This window comes from Etheostoma cragini, chromosome 22 (genome assembly GCF_013103735.1).
Source record: "Etheostoma cragini isolate CJK2018 chromosome 22, CSU_Ecrag_1.0, whole genome shotgun sequence".
Lineage (NCBI taxonomy): Eukaryota > Metazoa > Chordata > Actinopteri > Perciformes > Percidae > Etheostoma > Etheostoma cragini.
Genome location: NC_048428.1, coordinates 1,001,248 through 1,011,380, shown reverse-complemented (window position 1 = coordinate 1,011,380; position 10,133 = coordinate 1,001,248).

The window sequence follows — 10,133 nt, the reverse complement described above, 5'->3', positions numbered from 1 at the left end:
CCCCCCCCCCCCCCCTCACCAGCCTTAGCTCCAGATCGTTTGGTACCACAGTGACAGCGTTCAAGCATCCCTTCCTCGTGTTGGACACCGTTGCTCAATCCGAGGGGTGGGATAAACCGTTGCCTTTCAAATTCCCTCTGCACCCGATTGGACAGTGCTACAAGAACGACAGAAGAGGGTGACGTAGTCAGGAGGAGTGCCGTTCTTTGTTCTGTTCTCAAAGAAAAGGTTAACTCCAAGTCTTCCAGAGTCGTGGCCAAAGCCGATTGGACAGACCGCTGTTCTCCAGCAGCAGCCATCTAATTGTTTTCAAGTAGCAGAGAATTCATGCAGAACTGTCACAACTCTGCCGTCATTATGTTAAGCCCGCCCACCGACAATATCTATACACAACGTCATTGGCCTGACTAGAGTTTGGTTTTTCCAGCTCCCAAGTCAATGGAAAGATACTAGACTGACCCTAGCTGAAAATTACATTTGTGGGGTGCATTTAGATTTCTAGATATCTGATTGTTGTGTGTTCAATAAATCTGGTGAACTGAATTGCATGCTGGGATTAGACAAGACCTAAATCACTAAGGGTTTTGGAAGCTTTCCCGTCGCCTTCCTCAGCAGATGGGGTTTTAATGGCAATAGTTTGATCTTTCTCCGGTCGTCCACTGACTCTTTCAGTTGATACTGTGAGAGGTTCTGGTCCGAGAGATGAAGCTTAGCAGAAGTTCATTCAGGAAGACTTTTATGCTTTTCGTTCATTCATTCTCTCTCTCTCTCTCTCTCTCTCTCTGCACTACTCATGACATCATAACCGCCCAAAAATGATGACATCACCATGGGGTCAAAGATACTTTACATTTAGCTTTAAAACAATATACAACAGATGTTGGTCAGATTTGTAGTCTTGCTTTTTTTTAACCCACTAACCTTGTACATTCCTTTTTAACCTTCAAGATATCATCTGTTTCTGTGATAATTTAACAAGTTATTTTGTAACTTTTCTACGAACTAAAATCTATAAATCATAGATTGTAATGAGTATTACACTTCTGGAAACTCAACCTTTCCCCCCTGCAACCTCTGACTAAATAGCAATTTATGTTTACATGTACCTCTTTTATTGTTTAATGTAATTAATTTGTTATTTTCATTATTAGTATTATTGTTTGTGTATTGTACTGATATCGCTATAAGAATTCGACATACTGATGTTTCTTGATATACTTTGTATAATGCATTTTGTCAATCAAAAAATTTAAGGTTTAGAAATCTATTTGCAAAAGTTGACACTATACTGTAGTTACCACACCTGCCACGCAATATATTTCAATGTGAATTTGCATGAACAGCTCAATTCAACTATGGTCGTGTGTAATATAATGAGATTACTGGTCAATCACTGCCAAGCTCTAACTCCCAGGATGGATTTGGTTGAAATGTTGTGCCTCCCCTCTCTGTCCTCTGACATTCTGACACCTAACCAGCACCAACCAATCACAGGCTTGTCTGTTCAATCAATAGTGTATTGAGTGATTGATTGATTGAAGAGGTAAAAATGTCAGTTTATTGGAACCTTCTCCATCTTAAACCTTTGTGTCTTGTGATGTATACAGTATATGATTTAAAATGTAGAGTATGGAATTTTCAAAGTGATGGATCAAATATGAATCAGAGAGAGAGAAATAGCAAGAATATAATGCTTTAAGAAATTGGATTGCAGCTGTGAGTTCTACAATGATGCAATCAACAGCATGTGGTAATACATGTGCAAAAATCGGGGTGCTGGTACATATGACCTTGAATGAACTGTTTGGATAGAGGACGCTGAAATTGGTTTCCTAAGGAGGGTGGTGTCTCCCTTAGAAACCAAACTGAAGGCTGACCGAAAAAGGCCTTCAGACTGACCGCCTCCCTGAGTTGGCCAAAAGAAAGTGCCTCGGAACACACCGAAGCCATGCTGACTGCCACATGACGAACGCTTTATGTAGGTCTGGTTTCTCCAGAAATTCAAAGCCAGGCCGTCATGGCAGCTCGTTCAGAATGCAATCTTATATTTTCATTGGGAAAACGTTTTAAGTTAGCTGAGTCTTCATCTCAGATCCTCAAAGGTCAGTTTGAAAGATGTTACTCCGATTTTGAGAGACTCTAGTCATGCTTATCCCACTCCTCGTTTCTGGGCTAGCTCTCCACCAATCAGATTGGTCATGTGAGTCTGACTGCCGGCAGTGCCCGCCTTCCGACTGAGCATGTCAGATCGGCCCAAATGAAGGCGACCGGCCCCTCTGACGAATGACGGCATGGATCACACCGACCAGACTCGAGTCAGCGACCTCGCCAGACTGTCCCACGGAAGGGTGTCGGGTTGGTGGCTCAGGGCCTTTAGAGAAAGGATGAGAAGCTCAGTCACCCATGAGTAGAGCTGCTGCTCCTTTGTGTTTAAAAGGAGCCAGTTGAGGTGGTTTTGGCATCTGGTAAGGATGTCTCCTGGGTGCCCCCCTTGGGAGGTGTTCCAGGCACGTCCAGCCGGGAGGAGGCCCTGGGGAAGACTAGGTGGAGGGATTATATATCTCCAACCTGGCCTTGGAACGCCTTGGGATCCCCCAGTTGGAGCTGGTTGATGTGGCTCTGGAAAGGGAAGTTTGAGGTCCCCTACTGGATCTGCTGCCCCGCAACCTGATACCGGATAAGAGGACGAGGATGGATGGAATTGTTTGCATTATTTTTATGTCAACTTGAAATAAGCATTAATCCTGAAGCAGCCTTTATTGTCCAACTATTCCCCGATTGGCCGAGAGATCGGCAGTTGTTTGTACGTGTCTTTGTACTTCTTGTGTGTTTTGAAAGGATCAAAAACATATCAACTAGAAGTCTGACCTTGGCTTCAAATCCTCACATATTTCCCCCCCATTCACCATTGAGCCTATTTCCATTTTGCGGAAGCATATGGATTCATTTTTTAAGACCTGCACACCAAAAGCATTTAAGAACCCAGGATATAGCAGATATCCATCGTGCGCACACACACACACACACACACACACACAAACACGGGTATTTTTAAAAGTAAGTGTATAATATACAATCACACAAACAGCAGCATGCACGCACGCACAGACACACTCAGACACACACACACACAATGACTAATCTACTTAAGAAAAACCATTTAAGAGCCCTTTAGCAACATACAGTAGCATAATATGTAGATTACAAGCGTGAACAGTAATCTCTGTGCCCTGAAGGCACGGAGACAAGCCTCTTTGTGTTTCCCATTGTTCAGCAGTCAGCATGGAAATGTGCTCTGAGGGCAAGAGGGAGAATTAGAAAGAATTTCTACTGACATCAAATCTTAACTATATTCGCATAATCCCCCTTGAAACACACTCACTCCTCCCTCCAACAGGCCTCACACACACGCATACACAATCCTGAGTGGGGGAACGGGATTAAGGAGGAGAGAGGGAGGTTTCTGTGTGTGTGTGTGTGTGTGTGTCTCTACTTGCCAACATCAAAGTATGTTTGTGTGCGTCTGTTCACTTGTATGTGTGTGTTTACAAGTGTACTTGCAGCTATGTGTGTAATAATCCATGGATCCAATGGCTAATCCTGCGCTGAGTGAGGGCGCAGAGATAGAGAGGGACTGTGTGCTCCTGCTGATAAACGCCATCGATCATCATCAAACACACAACATCCTCACACAGTCTCGGGAAAGTGGAGACTCCAGACCATCAGTCCCGGATCCTTCTTCTTTAACAGTGCATTTATGTTGAAGGAACTGTTGGAACTAGAACGTGCAGAGGAGCATTTCACAGGTAATTCTTACTGGCATTTTCACAGTGAATCAATAATCATGAGGCTGGACCCAGTGGTGGCCGGCCCATTGGAGTAAAAGGGGCGGCTTCTGTAAAACGTCTTTTAGTTATTAATAATTCATTATCATTAGTATTTCACCCACTCACACCCATCTACTGTTAGGTTCCACTTGAACTCTGTTTGAGATCCAATGGGGTTCAAGCGGCTGATGAGTGGCTTTGATGCCCCACCCAACCAGCCAACCACCACTGATTGGACCCTAGATGCATTACCCCAACGACAACATGTAAATGAATGCATAACATATTACATTGTTGTATGATGATTTATAAAGTAGTAATTGGTAACTCCCATTTCTCTATACTGAGTTCACTTTTTCAAACAGCTATCAATCAAAACACCCGATACATATCTGAGGATCAAACTCACGACATCTCCCAACAGAAACACTTTGTCTCATAACATCCAAAGGAAACTAACAGGTAGAATTACAACATGTATCACTGTTGTCTTCAAATGATCTTTTATTCATTTATATTGGTGTCATGTAATCCCGTGTGGAATGGGCCACTTAGTAGCAAAACAGGTAAATTACATATCATCATATTTGGCATAAACCAAGATTCCTTTCCAACAGAAAGAAGAGCTCTTCTGTATTGCATGGCTTGTGCCCCGTTCACACTATTTTCATTCTTAGTGCACAAAATGAAACTAAAGTAATTCCAGTGATGCAATACTGAACTACACATACTCACTATACATAGTTAGGGCTCGGCTTTGACTTTCCTGACTTGCAAAATGATCTTATGTTTAATTCATGGCTCAATTCCAACTAAAAAAGTATTTGTCTCTCCACATTCAGTACCGTACATGTTTATTTCTGAAATAAGGTCCCATGGTTCTCCACCTGAAGGGAAGCCACAACTCCTCGCTACGGACTGAATAACCCTGTTGGCGAGCTAACACTAAAATCCCTTCCGGGTAGACATAGATATATAATATGTGAAATCGGAAAACCTGTTTCTTTCTATAGTCTATTTCAGCCATAACTGTAACTTTTAAAGATATATAGCTAGTTAAACATGGTGCGCCGACCTATCTGGGGTCTCCTGTGGTGGACATGCTCATATTCTATCCTGTGTTGCTTTGATCAACCAAATCTAGGGTTAGGAACAGGAACGCATCACTGCTAGTTTGGGTGGTGTCAGAATCTCTTTCTTTTGTTGTCTTTTGTTGTCCAGTGTGTCTATTTGTCTTGGATGTACGTATGCTTTGCTGGACAACATCTATAAAAGTGAAGTTCTACATCTGAATTTTGCCACTGGACTTAAAATGGTACTTGTCAATTGTCAGTGAAATAAACAGTTTCAAAACATCAGATTATGTATACACATCATTTTCCTTTTAAAAAGCGCAATAAAACACGGATACAGGAGCACTGTGTTGACGGAATATGAATGCAGTTAAATCCCTTGGGAGCATAGAGGACCATTGGAAGTTGAACGCAGCAGCAGATGCTGCTGGAGATGAAGTTGGCAGATAATGACTAGTTTTCCAGCGCTTGATTGCAGCCATTCACATTCAGACTGCTGAGGTCAAAACTCGGTCCTTGTTCTCAACATAAGCTGAAGCGAAGTGGATTTTCTTTTTATGTGTTATTCACTGCATAAAGCTGGTTGGATGAGGTATATTGTCAGCTCAAGATCTATACGCTGGATTTTATTATTGAGTTATCAGAAACAGTTTTTTGACTGAAAATCCAACTCTTGAGCATGAAATAGCATGTAAAATACTTAACCACACTGTTTGATTCTCATCATGAGCTCGCTGATCTGTATTCAAATGTTTTGCAGAGTAAGTAGTACAGCCGGCTAACAGCAGCATGTCACGTATTATTTATGAACGTGGATGATTAAGAAGCTGAGGCAAATGTGATTGTTGGCTCATGTGCTCAGCTGACGTAGCAAGCAATACTTAGGTGTCCACTTAAATGTCTTAGCTTTCATTAATAAAATCTTTATGGCCTGTGGTATTGCTGCTTGCAGAATTCATCAAAACCAAATTGTTTTCCAAAATTAGTTACAGAAGGACCCCAAACCTCTTCATATGCATGTCCCCTGTATACGCTAAACTTAGAACTCACGGATTTACTTGACAGGGGACACATAATTTACAAAATATCACAATGACAATGTGGAGTAATCAGACATCATGGCCCGGCCCATCATGATAGCTCAACATATCTGCATATCACATAATCAACCACCAGAACCTGTGTGTGTGTATGTGTGCGCAGTGTGTGTGAGAGAGACACAGTGTTGTCTTGTGTTGGATCGTTAACCAATTTAACATTTCAGCAGAGGTGTTCATTTCCATACAGGTTGACCATTAACGGTGAAGTAGAGGACTTGATTGGTGGGGGTATTTTGACGAAGGTAATGTTCTTAGTTAGTAGCATAGCCATTTTAATTAACCCAGGGTGAGTCTGATGAAAAGTCCTGTCTGCCTGTTTCAGTTCTGAGATTTTCTCTCATTGCACAGCGCTGTGAAGGACCAATCTCCGAGATGACTTCATGTTCGGCCTCTGGTTAGACGTGGTGAATATAGGCTGCACCTCACAACAACGTATTACTGTATAGTGACTGGCGTAGATTTGGTTGAAGTCCCGAGTCTAGATGCCAAGTTCCAGGTCAAGTCCCAAAGGAGGACCAACAAGGACAGCTCAAAGTCCACAATCCTCCCACCACAGGCTAAAAACGTATCTCTTCTTCTTCTTCTAACCCTTCTTCTAAAGCTTCATTTTCACAACTCCATCTCCACAGAGCATCAACATGGGTTCTGCACACACCTCAATTTTTTATGTATGTTGGGGCATTTTGAGATTTATCAATTTTTTTCTCAAATCTCTTAGCCGATTTGGGTTCCTCCAAGCCAGTGCTTCTCAATTATTTTCTGTTACGCCCCCCCTAGCAAGAAGAAAACTATTCGCGCTCCCCCCAACTCTCCACCGTGATTTAAGTGACGCGCTAATTTATTTGGCTTCATGCTGTCCGCTACGAGCATTTTTAGACACAGCAACGACACCGGTCTTTCCTCTTCTCCAACTGTAGTCACAGTGAAGCCAAGCGCTAAATAAACTTTGTCGTATTTCCTCGTCTTAGCTTCCGGGTGACTTTCTTTTTTCTCATTATCATTGTCTGTCTCCGCTTTTCTTTTCATCCCTGTTAAAAACGTGTACACGTTGGGGGTTGTTATGTTGAATAACGGAGGCTGTAGACAGAACGCAGTCGGAGCTTTCTGTTGACTCAACACCGCTAAGCGAGGCCAACCTGTTGTCTTGTAAGTCGTAAAATGTTGCACTGTCGCAAACGTGACAGAAGTAACAATGAGAGCGCCACTGCCGCCTACTGTAGTGGATGCGCAATTACACTTTATACTAGCACGGCCCCAAAAAAAAAGCCTGTTCCCCAGGGTCTCACGCGCCCCCCCAGGTATCGCACCGCGCCCCCCAAAGGGGGCGCGCCCCACTATTTGAGAAGCACTGCTCCAAGCCAATTGCTGCTGCACATCCTATCTGTACATGTTCCTCTACATTAACTAAAACCCATGGTCACTTCCAGTTTGTGCATTGGAAGGCCGAAGGAAATTCAAAGATGACTAAGAACGATTGTTGTTTTGAGAGAAAAGTAAAGGTCGGGAATAGTTTAGTCAAACACTTAAATCATCACAGTGAAAGCAGCCAGCCTGACTATCAATATCCATTACTGCTGAAATCCTATGGAGTGCATATGGTACCCTGCCACAAGGACAGCAAACTATCAATTAAAAAACGTCTACAAATCCCAACATGTCACTGTGTTTTAGCTGAACTGACAAGATAACCACAAGGTTGTCACCACAAGTTAGCCCAATGAGGGCTAAAGACAAGACAAACGCAATGTTTTTTTCGTGTGATATTGTTACATAAAAAAGATGACTAAATGTCTCTGTCTCTTTCTTCCCCTCTCCAACATGCAAATCATTTAATGAGCAATCTGTCTTAAAGTGGGCAAACTATTAGAGACATGATCCATTTACTTTTATCTGGCGGTGATGGAGTGGAGCATTTGTTCTCGCCTGGCTTCTTTCATACTGCTTCATTGGTGACACATAAACCTGGTACGCTCCTTAATGGGATCTCATCCATAATGTTGAATGAGGAAGGCAATCATTTTATGTGAGGGGATTAAAAATATGATCTCTAACAAGGGCCCCTGCTGTCCAACTTAAGTCCCTGGGATCTAATAACATGGAGGGATGTGGACATCTCCTGAATGTATGATGGGTTCTCTCCTGTCAGTCTGAAAGTCAGCCAAAACACTTTGTTTTACATCAATACTGAGTCCCGTTGACCTTTATTAAATGTCCTCCATTGTGATACCTAAATGTAGGCAAGCGATCTAAAGTCATAGTTAACCATTATGAAACCATGTCTGGGTTTAACAGTCTTAATGCACTGTTTGGACACTGGTTTACAGAAGTGATGGAGTTATATGATTGATCAGTGCCCACCTGACCAATATTCCTTCTGACATAACGTAACCTCATGGACTTTTATCAGCACATCCTGACATCACTGAACACATCATAAAGTACATGCTGCTTTGTTATTACTACAATGCAGTAAAATTATATTTTCCCTTACATCATCACAACATAGAAATGCTCTAATAATGTTACATTTGGATTTTACTCCTTCAGTAAGTTATTCTGGTTCTGGTTATTCATAGTTCCGCACAACACAGCTGATCTGCCATGAAGCAGCAGCTCTTTGCACTGACGTCTATCATTTTATCCCGCAACATTAACATGATACATTAATAATAAACACACCACATGGTGATCCCCGACATCATTAAAATAATCTACACTGTCATGCGAATGAAAAGCTGCTGCATGGCACCCAAGGGACCAGATTGGCAGGTTCAGGACAGGATTTTTTCGACAAGATGTATTGAGTTTCTTTGCAACAGGATCAATGTTTGAAATATTATTGTCATATTATAATAGGACTGAAACAGAATTGGGAGTAGACAGGATCGACATAAGCACCCACAACCCGTTGTCCCTCCGATACAGACTTTTGGACACTGGCCGTCAGAGTCTGATGTCAGAAAAAAGGCGCCCTTTGATGTGTGTAGAACATACCGGGGAGAGGGGGGGGGGGGGGGGGGGGGGGGGGGGGGGGGGGGGGGGGGGGGGGGGGGGGGTATGGGGCAAACACAGGACTTTCCCCCATGAGAGCTGGGTTTGTGTCCCTCTTGCGACTTTAACCTGTTTTTGCCGTGTTTCACAGAACCGTAAGCCCGCCAACGGGCTTTCCAGTAAACTTACCTAACAAATAGTCCCGACCAAGCCCATAAAAAGGCACACCAATAGTCCCAACCAAGCACGTCAAAAGGGACGCCAATAGTCCCAACCAAGCACGTCAAAAGGGACGCCAATAGTCCCAACCAAGCACGTCAAAAGGGACGCCAATAGTCCCAACCAAGCACGTCAAAAGGGACGCCAATAGTCCCAACCAAGCACGTCAAAAGGGACGCCAATAGTCCCAACCAAGCACGTCAAAAGGGACGCCAATAGTCCCAACCAAGCGTGTGTTATGACACTAAAGGAGATTTTTAGCATCAGTAACAACGACAAAGGCACCTGAACAAGCGTCTGTATTTTGCGACATGGGAGTGAGACTGTGTTGGCACCCGCCAAATGAAGGTAGATTTCAGCAGTGGCGGGTAACACCATCACTTTCATTAGCCACATTGGCCACCTTTATATTGTACCACTGGTGGCTGGAGTACTGTGCCACCGCCCGACACAGGAACACAGCTGTGACCCCGGGTGCAGCCCATGGCCAGAGTACGGTGGCCCGTATGGCACACCAGACCAGCAAGCCGCAGTGATCACGTGAAATTACCCCCAGAGCTCCGTCCAGCGCATTTATGCGACACGGCAAGCCAAGACAACGGTTGCGTCTACATAGGTGTGTATATGAAGTACAGAGAGAGTGTGCAGCAGGACAGTTTACCTGTTAAAAACATTTTAGTCTGTATGCTCCGTTTCCCTTCAGAGGGCGCATCCCGACGTGCTCCAAATCACTTTCACCTAGACTATGAGAGAATCTAGTCTAGAAATCAAGACCCAAATCCAAAAGAATAAGGGTCTGGCATTGAGTTGTCCATCTGAAGGGGCGGCACCAAGCTTGCATTTGAAAATCTCACTACACGCAATTGGATAACACTACGACCAATCACAACAACACACGGGGTGACGTATTCAGAGCTTCATAC